We start from the raw sequence: 14,961 nt of genomic DNA, 5'->3' as shown, positions 1-14,961 counted from the left end.
AGGATAGATTCCTATCCCAGAGACTTCCCATACTCTGGAACAGTCTACCCACCTATGTCAAGCAAAGTTCTTCATTAGCACTCTTCAAGAAAAATCTTGATGAGTGGATGGGAAATAGGAAATATACCCTGGGGATCACTTCTGTGTCTCTGCTCGACAGTGGCACAGGAAAATAACTTCCTTGGGTGGCGTAAGCCAGGGAACCTTGTTGGCTAGGCTTATGTAGGCCCCTGGGCCGATAGCCTAGTACCTACCTATAAACCTATGAACCTATGAGTTTTTTGTAGTAAATGTGGTAGAAATGTAAGTACTTTACATAGGCAAAATGTTAATATAGGTACTAGTTCATTACCTGTACTTATTACACATTGCAAAAGGTTATCTGGTTGGTATACAGTGTTCTACATACAGAACAGTAATATTATTGTTAAATTACAGGTACATGTAACCAAAAAAGACATTAGGTACACATAACACAGAGTTTCTTAATTCATATAAATATGTCAAGTTTTTTTTAATAGCACATGATGTTCTGATAAAATCTACCATGAGTAGATGAAAGCGCTCAACCTAGATATCATTAAAGGAAGTGAAATTTTATAGCTTCAGTGTCTTTTGGGATCAGGCAACAACTTCAACCAGGGACATTATTTATTTATTGGTTGGAAATATTTCAAGTAATTTAACATCTTTTTAAAAAGTGTAAAATATTTATTTAGAAAATTTCAGTTTATAAACATGTAACAACAATGTGATTGGTTGTGTTTTGGTGCTGTTAGTAAGTGGCTTGTATGAACTTTTTCATCAAGCCTGAAATGCTTTATTCTAAAAATGTTTTTAATGCAGAATTTTTCATTTCATCCTTATTCGGTTTGTCCATAACAAGTTATTATTTTGTTAGCGATATACTTAATGCACTAAATAATTTCATAGTAGTTTCTATACCTATTGTTCCAACAGATGTCAGCAAATAAAGGCCTTTCAATAAATATAAGTGGGTTAATTAACCTTTTAAAGAGGGGCAGTTTAAACAAGAATTTAAATCAGCATAAAGCAGACATTGTTTTTTCTAGAGGAAACTCATGTATTAACTAAACATATAAATTGCTGTTAACAGACTATTCAGCTTTAAATGGCTCTCAGTTTGGTTCAAAAAGAAGGTGTTCTTATTCTCTGGAAAAAAGCCAGCTTTACCTAAAACAATGGATTCCTATTCTGAGAAGAATGGTAAGCTGGGATTGGTGGCAACAGAAATTGATAAAAAATACTATACCCTTACAAATACCTACTGGATACTTGGGATTGTTTTTTATATATTATAATGGGTCTACTTCAGATATTTGAATGGCCATAACATTGACAAGCATATGGCCTAGATGAAAACATCATTTCTTCACAACATCAAACCTAAAATAAAAAAAAAATTAAAAAAAAACTTTTTTTGTTTTGCTGCAGCAAGGAGGCTACACCCCCTGTGCCCCAACACCCCCTACTACTTAAACATCCCAACTCTGATATAGCACTTACATTGAAGTGAATGAGAATTTTTTCTTACAGCAAATCTCCATGCAAACAGTTCGATATTGTGAATAATCTATGTTTTCTTCTTGGCCATATGCGGTTCGACATTCGACATTTAAGGAATTAAAAGACCAAATTAGAAATCTTAAAACTAAGAAAAGTACCAGGTATGGATGTGATACGCTAAATAAACTTTTACTGATAATATTTAAAATTTTTACTAAATGCTTTTGATGAAGTTAAGAGAACATCTAATATTCCCCTATCATGGAGATATTCTCATTACATCTATTTTAACATCACATAAGGATCCTTTTCTATGTTCATATCAACCTATATCACTTTTAAATGTAGACTTTGTTTATATTAGCAAAAAGATTAAATCAAATGCTCATTGGTTTAGTAAATGAAGATCAGACTTGGGTTAATAGGAAACTTCAAGATAATATAATAAGACTATTTTCTTCGATTTTCTTTGATTGATATGGTAAACAAAAATAAGAGAAAGCTATCCATAATAAGCTTAGATATGGATAAAATGTTTGATTCTGTGAATTGGTCACACTTGTTCAGAGTACTAATTGAATATAACTTTTCTACTGATTTCATAAAGTTAATTAAACAGCTTTATGATAACTCAATTTCTTTTGTCAGAATAGGCTCCTTTATATCTAGCTCCTTTGATATATTAAAAAGTAGCAAACATGGACGGTCTTTATCCTCTTTGCTACCTGCACTTATTATAGAGCTGCTTGCTAACTATATAAGCTCTAACATAAACATTCAAGGTTTTAAAATAAATGACAATTTTTCTTCTAAAATTCAACTTTTTCTGATGACATTCTGTTCACTAGTGGTAATGTTGAACTTTCATTTGATCATATAGTTAGCTCTATTAATTATTTTGAAAAGATTTCAGGTCTGAAATGTAATCACAATAAAATAAAAACCTTGCTTATAAACAAAGGGATAATCACTAAGTTAAACTCTTACAAAAAATTTGGCCTGGAGAATTTACAGTTAAAATACTTAGGAACTACTATTAAGACTAATAATAAAAAATCAATATTAGTTAACTACCAAAACCTATTTGATACAATATGCAAATTAAAAGATAATTGGAATAAATTATTTTTCACATTTGAGGATAGACTTACGTTGATCAAAATGATAATCTTACCAAAATTATTATTCTTTAGTCAGGCATTAATTCTTTCCCCCCTAAAAAAAGTTTTAAAAAAATACTCTATTTTACTAAAGTTCTTATGGTATCCCCAGAAAAAGCAAGAATCTCCTTAGACTGGCATATCAAAAGCTGGGAGGAGGGAGGCATTGATTTCCGTAATATTGACTTATATTCCATAGCTGGGGAGGCATTGGTTTCCACAATATTGACATATTCTATAGCTGTAATTATTAAAGTAGTATTCCAGTGGCTTGACTCCTCTTATGCTTCCTGGTGGAAATCAATACATGAAATATACTAATAGATAATAAATCTGTAATAGAAACTTATACAAATTTGGAAATCAATACCTTTTTTGGGGGTTTAAAATAGTATATATTACATGAAAAACACAAGTTTATTCTCTACCCAATCATAAATCAAGTTATGTTAATATTCAAGAGATTTATGAATTTGAATTATCTAATGAAAGATCTACTAATAATATCCTATAGCTTTCACAAATGGATGCTTAATATCTTAAATGTTTGACTTAAAGAATAGTAATTTAATTTATTGGCATCAATTTCTGAATGGAAATAACATGCACTTAGATGATTATCTGACTGCTAGATCTAGTCTGGAAAATAGTAGTTGGTTAGATATACAAACATGTAAGGAATATATTCAAGACAAAATCAAAATAGCATTAAAAATGCAAACTAAAACTATTCCAAAAATCATAAACGTCTTTTCTAATTAAAATAATAATCGGTCTAAAGGTAAGTCATACTTGTCAATCATATATAAGATCATTAGAATTAAATTTGTTCCCCCTGAATTGTCATATTGGAATTACTTGAGAAAAATAAAGAAGAATGCTCTGAGAAAAGTAAGAAACTATCCTTAAAATCTGCAGGAAAATCAACATCCTCTCTATACTGGAAGGCTTACACATGGACATTTTTTACATAGAGTTTTTCTAACACCCCACAAAATTGCTGTTGCATATAAATCAAAAAAGTAAAATGGAGTTGCAATGAAGCCCTTGATGCAGACTGGGTTCATATGTTCATAGAATGCAACATTGTGTTGCCAAGCATTGCGGTCAGATAATTGTACTATTACAAATTCTTTGATCTTGTTCAACGCCCCAATCCGAGACATTATTCCACTATCACGAATACCTCTTCTTTGGTCTGTCCTAGCTATTGCTAAACTAAAAACTGGAAATGCAAATCTACACTCTCTTTTACTAGCAAATTTATCTGTCTAGCCAAATTTGTATATAAAAATGAATTATCAACCATAAAAATAAGAACTAGAAAAGTAACTCATCAATACATAGCCTGGCAGAAATGCAAAGATCTATTAGAAAAGTGCTAATGGTTTTGTGCATATAATTATTGTTATGGACTTCTGTATATAGCTTTGTTTTATTTTGTTTCAAATTGCTGAATTATTGTTGGAATATGTAAAATCAAATAAAAACTTAAAAAAAAGAATATCTGTTTTAACAACTATAACACTTATATTCAATAGCTTAATAATTGTATTTATTGTGGTTTAATGTCAGTTTGCTCCTATGCTTTCTGGTTAATATGCAACTGTGCTAGAGTTTGTTTTAAAGGTCCAAAGCAAGGCTCAAGATCATTTATTTGCATTACTTCAGTTACATAGTTAACAACCAGTTCATAAGTAAATAAAAAATAAGACCCATACTACATCACAGGATCATGGATGGTTACTAGCCTAATGGCCCTATAGCCTTTTTAAGCTTAGCCATTCATGCCCCAGTTGTCAATGTCCATGGGCCAGAATGGCTTCAGTATATGCCCAGTCCATAGAGCAACTACAAACTACCCCATCCATAAGTGCCACAGGTACCAAATTCCAGGGGTAAATCTGTGATTTCCCATCCATTGGTGCAAACTCCATTTAAATATGCTTAGGGGAGATCTGTTTCACATGAAAGGATAATCTCTGAGACACATACCTGTCCATCCAACATGTTTTATGTCATAGATAAGGTTTAGATCCTTAGATAAGGTAATTCTAGTGCTGTGCTTTGCATATGTGTAGCAGATCCATCAGGGCTGGATCAGAGAATGCATAGATCACCCCTCAGCAGTCTGTAGAAGACTGAGTACAGGGACAAAGATTTGAAGCAGTCCACATAGGACATGTTATTTACACTCTGTATTCTTTTAATGATGAATCTCAGTGTCCACTTCCTTCTGCTGCAAATGGCTGGTCAGGTACATGCTGACGGGTGCACTGCACTCGATTAATGATCTAATTAGGGCAGAATACAGTGGGACTATGATCTTTTTAGATCTGCATGACATGCCCTTTCTTATAAGTTGTGCTACATAGAAGGAGTTTCTCACAACCATGAGTACATGGTGATCAAAGTTCAGGTTACTGTCAACCTGAGTTCCCAAGTCCCTTACCACTGGGTCTACTCTTAGGGGAGTGTTGTCAATATTGTAATTTGTAGGGGTAGTCATTTTCCTAAAAATTTTTTGCACAGAGTTTTAGAACATGATTCTGGCAACAGTCATTTGTCTTTGCCAAACTCTCCTGGAGGATATCTACATCTTTGGGGATTTCAATAACTGCAACCAACTAGCTGTCATCAGTAAATTTAGTCAGCCAAAAGCCCTCTACATTTGCCTTGACTTCAAAGACATATATTCCAAACAACAGAAGTCCCATTACTGAGCCCTGTGGGACACCACTAATATCAGGCCTCTTGATGGAAGGGGATTTGCCCACCCTAATTTTATATGTCCTTATCTGTGAGCCAATCGGTTATCCATTCAGTGACATAGGGATGTCTAAATTTGTGGGTTTGTCTATATTAACCACATAAGGTATTGTGTCAAATGTCTTTCCCAGGTCAAGGTAGGCAGTATGTTCTATTTTGCCCTCACCCTGGCTTTAGTGACCTTCTCAAAGAAGTCCAGTGTTAGCAGGCATGACTTGCTCTTGACAAAACTGAACTGGGATGCTTCCAGTGTTTGAATATTTCCTATGTCTTTATTTATCGGGTGCACTATAATTCTTTCCATGGCCTTGCATACAAGACCAGCCAAACTTTTCATCTGTAGATCACTGCGTCTGTTGATGGTCTGCCTTTGTGTAGAGGGATAAACATTGTCATTCTCCATTTCCTAAGGGCAAAGCCTGTCTGGAGACTGTGTTTGAGTAGAGATTCTATTCAACCTGACAGGTCATGTTTCAGGCTATTTAGGAGGCATCCTGGGATATTATCAGAGCCCACTGCTGCATTATTTTTAGCTCTAGAGAGTGCAGTGAGGACCTGTTCTTTAGTGATAGTTGGGCTGAAATAGAAAAGGTATTTCCTGGGGAGGGGGTGAAATTGGATCTACTTTTATTATCCAAATTTACTATATTCCTCGGTTCGGTACAGAAGTTATACTTACTGTTAGCTCAGCATACTGTTGGGTGGTTCCCTTTAAGGTTGTGTATGTGACAAAGGGAGATACTGCCAGCACAGCTATCTGGAATTTTGTAAATAATTTAATTTCATTTGTGAATATCAACATGATTTATATAAGACGCTTGTGTTGCAAATGTATGTCATGTGTATATCAAACTGCTGGTACAGAGGTGCGTGTTGAAAAGGTTTTTGCAAAGCACTGTTTGAACTGTAACCACAGTGTGCCCACTAGAAAAGAACAGAAATCTACACGCAATATTGTAACTGTTTAAATGTATATATTTTAATAGTGGGAACTGGAATACAGGTGGTTAACTTCAGAAAAATTGCTGAAATTAAATTACTTTATGGCTATGCAACAAAAGATGGTATCTTTCAATTTTCAGTGCAACAAAAGACACAAAGTCTGTGCTTAGAAGATTTCTGTATTGTTTTTGGAGTGAACTAATTACTACCTCTGAAATGGCTTCCAGCATCTGACAAAGATCTGAGGTCTATGTATTTTCACAGATAGATGTTAAATACTGCCAAGCTTCCAGCAGTGGGGTTTTTACCTGGGATATAGCCAGATGCCAAAACATGATGTCATTCTGCAAGCTATCCCAGCAGTAATATTTGAGATATTAATTTAAAAAGTCTCTTAGAGACAGAGAGCATTCTGTATTCTGTTTTAGACCTGGCAACAGGAAGACCCACCACACATCTCCCTTGCTCTGTAAGTAATTTTCTAGAGTACAGTAACTCTCTTAGATATAGTTAGGAATATAGAAAAGCTTAGTTTAGATATTTTTCCTTATTTATTTGAGACTGTCCTGCAATGTTGTTTTAAATATTTCCTGTGGTTTTGGACTCTGCCATCACTGTGAATATATACAGAGTATTTTCTTTTTCTTTTATTTATTATTATTACATGTATTTAAACATTTCATTGGGGCTGATCTGTGCAGATATATGTCTTAAGAGTACTTGCATATTTATTTGGTGACACTGTGTGGGCCACTCCTAATAGCCTTGCTCTTGGTCAAACTACCATTTGTGTTAATATTAATATTACACAGTAAGATTGGACACTCTTTAAGGGCCTTAAAGTAGCTGATAAGGAGTTGACTGGTGGCAGTGGTAACTACCTTATAGTCTGGGCAGAAGGGGGCATAGCTAGTAAACCTGTGCAAGCCTCTCCCAGGTGTGTGTGTGTGTGTGTGTGTGTGTGTGTGTGTGTGTGTGTGTGTGTGTGTGTGTGTGTGTGCAAATCAAACCTCAGAGAGTGTGTGTCAGCTACTTGGGTAGGGACACAAAGCACTGGTTGAACAGAGAGGGTTGCTGGTAGGTCTTGGTTTGGCCACTCAGCTGAGTTCTCAACTGTATAGCTGTGCCAGAGGGGAGGCTTATTGGGGATCTGGAGAAAGAGGGAGAAACCAGGCCCAGACTGACTGTGGTCTCTGTGTGCTCATAAGGGAAATTGCACTTGATGCAGAAAGCTGCATCTGGAAATACTGTGTGTGCACCCGTTAAACTCTCAGTGCACACCCCCCACTAGTACCAGTTGTGAGGATTGAGGCTCCTTGATTACTGGTCCAGTGATGGGGTGTCACAGCGTACATAACTGAAAAATGCCTTATGGTTATCCTTAGCCCGGGAGGCTATTTTTGCCTTAAAGTTGGCTTTGTTGGACTTGATAAGTGCACTGAGTAGCGTGTTGAAACTGATGAGAGTATTTCTGTCTTTCGGGCATAGCCATTCCTATTTTTGGGCAGGATTTTTTTTCTTTGCTGCACAACCAATTTATACTAGGGGGTTCACTAAGATGGCTTGTTTTTGCAGTTTGTCCTAAGTTTATTTCAGTTGCTAATGCTGTTTCTATGTAGTTATCTACATGCTTGTACAGAGTTTTCATAAACACTTCTGCAAAGGACACTCTGTTCTGAGTTGGTGGAGGGGCTTGATATTTAGATAAATGCCAAGTTCTCAAAGGTTCTGGGGTTTGCTGTGAGTTCAGTCTTTATATTTATTTCAAGGGTGACCACTGTGTAATCTGATATGACCAGTGAGAATATTACACAAGGGGAGGGGGTGTAACATTCATATTTATGAGTACGAGATATGGGATATTTGTACCCCTATTAGGTGTGATATAAGCTGTTCCAGGGTATTTTCATTGACAAAATCCAGGAATCTTTGACCCTGCATGTTATCAGTTGTGTATGTATCCCAGTTTATGGTGGGATAGTTGAAATCACTCATTAATATAGTGGTGGGCTAAATTGTGAGTGACTCGAATACATGGTATGTTTATCCTGGTTCACAGATGGGGACCTATAGCTAGCAAGGATATGGTATTGGACTTTAGCAAGGATATGGTATTGTACTTTACCTAAGGTAAGTTGGACATGGAGTCGCTCAAACATGTCATATTGTTTGATCAATATTGAGCTCTGCTTAATTTTATGTATATTGACAACTCCACCTCTTGTCCCTTCTTGCGCTGTAGCTGGTCTAAATGTGTGGAAGGTATTATAACTTTGTACTGCTAGGGTATCTTCTGTGGCACATGGTTTCCCATCCATGTCTCAGTAATGGCACAGATGTCAACACTCTCCAGGGTGAGGAGCAGGGAGTGGAGCTTCTTGTTGTGACTCCTAGCACTGAGCTGTAACACCTTTAGTTTACCTCATGTAGAATTTACTATCAGACTGGCATTGCCTATTAAAGGTACTTTAGGTGTGGATAATATTTTGGCCAATACCTGAAAGCCTAGTGGGCACAGGTGCAGACCTTCTTTGGCAAAACAGATTGGTCTGTCAATCAGGTCCTCCCAAGTAGAAAAAAATATTGACTCTCCCTTGAAATGACACCACTAACTATGCCAATTGTTAAAATCCATTATCTTCTATTTATATTGTGGTATCATCCTTGGAGAAGGTAGAATATTGTTCAATGCTAGACTCATACCTGCCTGGGACACACAATCTGAATCGTCTATCATGTCTCTCTTCATATACTCCAGGGAGGAATGCTGCAGGTAATTGACACCCACATGGAGTATGACAGTGTCATACTGGTACTTGTGATTCAATATCCAGAGTGTATGTGTCATCTGGCAGATCCTTGCCCCTGAAAGTGCACTGATTGTGCCTGTCTCCTTGCTCAGCCTGGTGAGGGGGGCATCACTATCTCTCATAATAGAGTCTCCAATGACCAACACACTGGGTTGTTAGGCAGTGTAACTTAAGGACTTGGAGGGTGATATATTGTGAGATGTGGTTGTATGTGTCTAGAGGATTGCTGTCTTTACAGTGTGTTATGAGGTTGTTGAAGGCAGTGTGTGGGAAGTCTGGGTAGACTGTATTTAAGAGCCTCAGCATACATGAGTTTATGTGCCCGATACGTGTCATAGGTGTAGACAATGTGTTACTGGCAACCTATTTGGAGATAGCAGTGTCTGTATGTAAGAGCTTTGCCTCTGAAAACAGATTAATTACATCTCTCGCATACAGTGTCAGTCCATTTAAGAAATAAGCTGGATGTCAGTAAACATGTGACAATTCATACATTGTTTCAGGATGGCCATTTCCAGCAGGCTGGCTACAGGGACAGTAGGAAAGTGCATATCCATGACTCTGGGTCCTCATTTTTGTGATTTACGAGGGGCAGTGCAATCAGGGTAAAGAGTGGCTGGGCAGAGGAAGTGGTCTATAATTAATCTAAAACAACACTCTCAGGGTAATGCTTCTCAGTGGGCAAACTTAACTTCTCTACATTCAGCTAGATATTGATACCAGAAAAAGTTTTATATGGAAATGTATAACTCTAGGTGACTGCGTCTATACAGAATACTGCAAAATACTGCTGCACAGCTCAGAACAGGTTATAGAGATGAGTTAGAGAAGAATCCAATCAGTAAAGAGTAAATTTTCGGTACAACTGAATATATAAGGCTCAGATCTTGCATCAGTTTACACTTTTCTCACTATTGTGAGAGATATGACAAGACTAAGGTCTTAAGACCAAGTAAAATGCAATGGTAAAAATGCAGTAGAAATGTAATAAATGAAGTTCAGATCCTGCAGTAACTCACAATTCCTTCACTATTGTGAGCTATACTAGAAGACTAAGTCCCAGACCAAGTAAAAGACAAGTATAAAAACACAGTAGAATTACAATAAATGAGGGTCAGATCCTACAGCACTTCACAATTCTCCCACTTTTGTGAGTTATATGACAAGACTAAGGTCCCCAGACCAAGTGACAAACAGTAAAAAAGCAGAAGTTGTTAAATAAATGAGGCTAAGATCCTGCAGCATTTCACAATGCTCTCATTAATGTGAGTAAACACTACAAAAGTAAGGTCCCAGGCTAAGTTAAAAATACAAACAGCTAACTTTTGATTAAAACAAGGAAATATAGAAAATGACAGTACACAATTTGGATTAACATTCTCAATATTACAGTGTGTACTAGATGAATTGGGATGATATGAAACAGAGGTTAATTCAAGCTTTAAGAGTCTAATTGGAGTGCCTTATCAGATTGAGCTATCACTCTCCAATAGGAATAGCTCTGGGATGGTTTGCAAACTCAGTTAAAAGGTCACCAAGTTTAAGAGCACAACAAAAACTGGGTAGCTGGGTGAGAAAAAAAATCCAAAAATCAATGCAGTAATACAGAAGTTTTAAACTCAGAGTTCTTGTAGCTGAAGATGGATGTAGGTGAATACTTCAAATAAGAAAACTGTTTCTCACCTCCTCCCTATTTAATCGGGTCTATATTATATAGTTGAAGTTTCAAAACTTCAAACCTCATATATTTGGCAACATATGAGTGAAGTTTGAAACTTCAAAAATATAATAAAAAAAAAAAACTTACCTGAATGCACCCCCACACCCCCTACTTAAATATAGCAACTCCAAGATCACACTTCAGTGCAGAAAAGGGAAATTTTCCCATTCTGCGCCGTATGGAGCTGTTGCTTTTAGCCTTCGAACTTTTCAAAGTTCAATCATATGGTGTCGACCATGTGACATACAAACTTTGAAATGTTCGAATAATTAATAGGGACCAATTTAATCAAGGAATGCTTCCCAACAGACGCTAGCCAACAACTTTTAAGACTTCAAAAAAAAAAAAACTTTTTTTAGTAGAAAAAATCTAAAATACAATACACTAATATAAATAAGATCAAAAAGTAATGGAAAATATCTAAACCTTAAATATAGAAAATCCAAAAATCAATGCATTCAACTATCAATTTTAAACTCATAGGTCTTGCAGCTAAGGAAAGTAAAAAAGGGCTTGGGGTAATTATGTGGTAGTCATATACATTGTCACAGTGTTGACATTTCAAATCATTTGTATAAAATACTTAAAAGATTAGTTAACAACATTCTAACTCTATAGCAAAATGTATAAGTTTTCTAGGTGAGATTAACATGGGATATATTTAGCTAGACAACTAGCTACAGGCAAAAATCAGTAGGTTTCCTTGTATGAGTCATTATGAGTCTGGAATAAAAAGAAAGAAAATACTTTGTGATGTGAAAAATGTGACTTTTGGGTGGGAATATTCTTTAAATCCAGTGGAGAAACCAGTAAGCCTGAGCCATCTTGCATGCTTATACTCTGCATGATTATGGAGATATTTCCAAAGCTTTAGGTCTTTTAACATATGAATGCTGAAGGACATTTTATATTACTGTAGGGTTATCATGCACCTTATGATAAAACTATACATACTAAAATACATAGGAAGTTTTTTGATGGCAATCAGTATCTTTATGTACGCTGTGACACCTCCCATTCTATAGCAGCACTTCCCTATGGTGAGTCCCTTAGATTAAGGAGACTTTGTAATGATGCACAGGAATTTGCTCAGGAGGTAAAATCTACCAAGAGTATGTTTGTAAATAGGGGGCCATGAAGTGAACAAATTAAATATCAATATTTGTGAAATTATGGGGCTTCATCAAACCAGCCCCCATGTCTATAGTTTATTTATTTATTTATTTTATTTTACATTTGTTGACCGGGCTAGTCTATCTGGATATATGTCCATTTTCAGTACAGGCCCAAGGAGAAAAGCTCCAAACAGGATTATACAAAATCACTAAAGATACTAAGCATCTACTTAAAGAAAAACATTACAACAATACAATAATTTGTAAAAACAACACTTTACCATAAATTTGGTTTAAGATAGTAGATGAGAGAGGAAAAAAGGAGAAAAAAAAACTACATTGGATTAGGTGTAGAGATATTAAGAGCAGTAGAAGTAACATTAGAAGGAAGGTATAGTAGATTTAGAGCAGTAGGTCAGACATACAGACAGAGTAAAACTAATAGCTATTATCTGTAAAACATCTTATAGTTGTAAAAAGAAATCCCATATAATAGAGAGCAGGGACAATAATATAAGTAGCAAAAAATATATTTTGTAACTACTTTTAGTCCTTTTAGTAGTGAAGTTGTTAAGGTGTTGACTTTTTTTAATTAGACACAAGGATTTTTGTAACTTGTTGGAAAATACTCAGAGTATTGCAAATAAAAGAGGGAGAAATATAGGGGACATGCTTGTTCATGGGAGATTCCCCCCCCCCCCCCCAGTGATGTCTGTTAATATGGGTAATAGAACTCCCTTTAAAGGTACAAAAACATGTGGGAAGTGTTGTAGTTGCAAATATGTAGGGTCATTCTTTGAGGAATTAATGGTAAGAAATATGAGGTTAAACATACATATAGTTTTAATTTAATAGGCGTTATATATGCCATTAAATGTCCCTGTGGGAAATGTTACATAGGGGAGAGCAAGAGGGCTGCAGGAACATTTTAGGGACATAAGAAAAGCCAAGTTGGAAAGTCCTATTGCAGCACATTTTTTTGATAATCATCAGAGAGATGAAAGTGGCCTGTTTGCTACAATTTTAGATCAGGTAAACAGTGGTTTTCTTGAGACTGAGAGTATCAAGAAAAAGTTATTATATAAGGAAACAGTTTTTATATTAAAATATGATACTTTGGTTCCCAGAGGTTTGAACTTAGAGCATAATTGGATAATTTTTATTTAATTTGGATGTAATGTGATAATTTATTGAATAATTAAGGTTATTAATTTAACTGATGTGATTATATAAAGTGTTTATGTATGATATTATAATACTCTGTAAAGGTTTTTGCAGAGGTGCTAGGAGAAGTTTATGGCTTATTAAAGGAGATTGGGAGTTACTGGCTGTTTTTTGCTGTTTTTTTATTATTATTTTCCTTTGAGTGGTTTTGGTTTTATCATACACTTTGTTGAACACTTACTTTGTCAACAAAGTGTAGTGGGTGCTCTTTAAGTCGACTTGTTATACTGTCAGCCTCAGAAAATATAGAATGTCAGATTGATGACGATGGTGCTTGTAAATATGTTTGGTTACAAGTAAGATTTTTTTGGGGGGGTTAGGTTTAGAGTAAGGGCTAGGGTAGGGGACTGCTTTAGATGTGTGTGTGTGTGTGTGTGTGTGTGTCTCTGTGCGCACTTTGTAGTGCTTGTGTGGGTATCTAGGATTTAGAGTTAGTGTTAGAGTAAAGTTAGGCGATAATTTGAATGGTGTAACACAGGTGTGTGTGTGTGTGCATGTTTCTTTACCCATCTTGATTAGTGATACTCTTAGGGGAAGGGGTTTTGGTAAGGTAATGTGCCGGGGCTGTAGTTGGGGTTAACACACACAAGTAAGGTGAGACTGGGGGTCAAAGCAGTGTCCTGAAATATCATAAGTGATGGCATCTTTAAGGAGTTCAGGCAAAGAAAAAATCTCTAACTGGATTGGTCAAGTTAAGAGTGTTTGATTTATGGAAGACAACTTATTATTTCATTTACTTCTCTCCCTCTTTCAGAGTGAGCATTTTTCCCCTTACTTAAAAGAATGTCCATAGGACATTGTCCTGTCTTTTGAACAAACACAACCTGATGTTCAGTACTGAAATTACGATTGTCAGATTCAAACAGCCTGCCTAATGTGCAAAACAGGTTAATTGCTACAGTAGGCACTTTCAGTTCAGAGCTAAAGAAGAGAGATGACCTCTATCATCTCAGTTAATTAAAGATTCAAGTCAGATTCCACCTATTCAAGCTGTGATTTTATTTCTTGTTACAAAGTTTAGCCCTTGTTGATCTCAGATATTGTCTTTTCTCATCATAAATGAAAATCTTGCTTTCATTATATGAGTTTTCATCATGTCTTCTATGTTTTTTTTTTCCGGTTATTGCTAAAGCAAGTAAATGCAAATCTAGAGAAGTTAAGCACCATCACAGTTAATACTGGAAAGTCACTGAATAAAAACAAACAGCAAATTACTGATGACTTTTTTCCTCTCTCAGAGATAATCAATAGAATACCGAAAATCACAGTTAACTTTCAATTGCTCCAAGCAGACAGATTTTAAAAAGAACACCAGATAACTGCCTAGTCTTCTATATCCATCTTGAAACCTCAGTCTATCTATGGCTCTTGCTAAACACCTGGCTGCAAGTCAATGACACACAAAAGGAAAATTATATGAGCAAAATTTGATTTATATATGCACACATGCATACAGTCCCCAGACTACAGCAATAAATTAACGAGCCATTTCAGAGTAACGTACACAATACTCTCATGCCATTTTTAGTAAACTCCTGTTGCTTAACTTTAGTCCAGCTAAAAATTGCAAAACATACTACTAATAAAACAGAAAGTTAGCAATGTCTGTATCCATTTCTTTAAATTTATTTGTTAAATAATATTAAATCTAATTTATAAAAATAGCATGGTGGGACTGCAGTGTTTTAACAGGT

At 35.6% G+C, this 14,961-nt stretch overlaps 1 protein-coding gene across 1 annotated transcript in view; it reads right to left on the bottom strand.

The window, feature by feature from the left end:
- Positions 1–14,961, bottom strand: part of KCNQ4 (potassium voltage-gated channel subfamily Q member 4) — a 1,236,349-nt gene that overhangs the window by 1,186,022 nt on the left and 35,366 nt on the right. The gene's annotated exons all lie outside the window — the stretch shown is intronic.

Source organism: Protopterus annectens, chromosome 9.part0, assembly GCF_019279795.1.
Source record: "Protopterus annectens isolate FY-2018-M chromosome 9.part0, PAN1.0, whole genome shotgun sequence".
NCBI lineage: Eukaryota > Metazoa > Chordata > Ceratodontiformes > Protopteridae > Protopterus > Protopterus annectens.
This window is presented reverse-complemented; position numbering and strand designations above follow the sequence as displayed.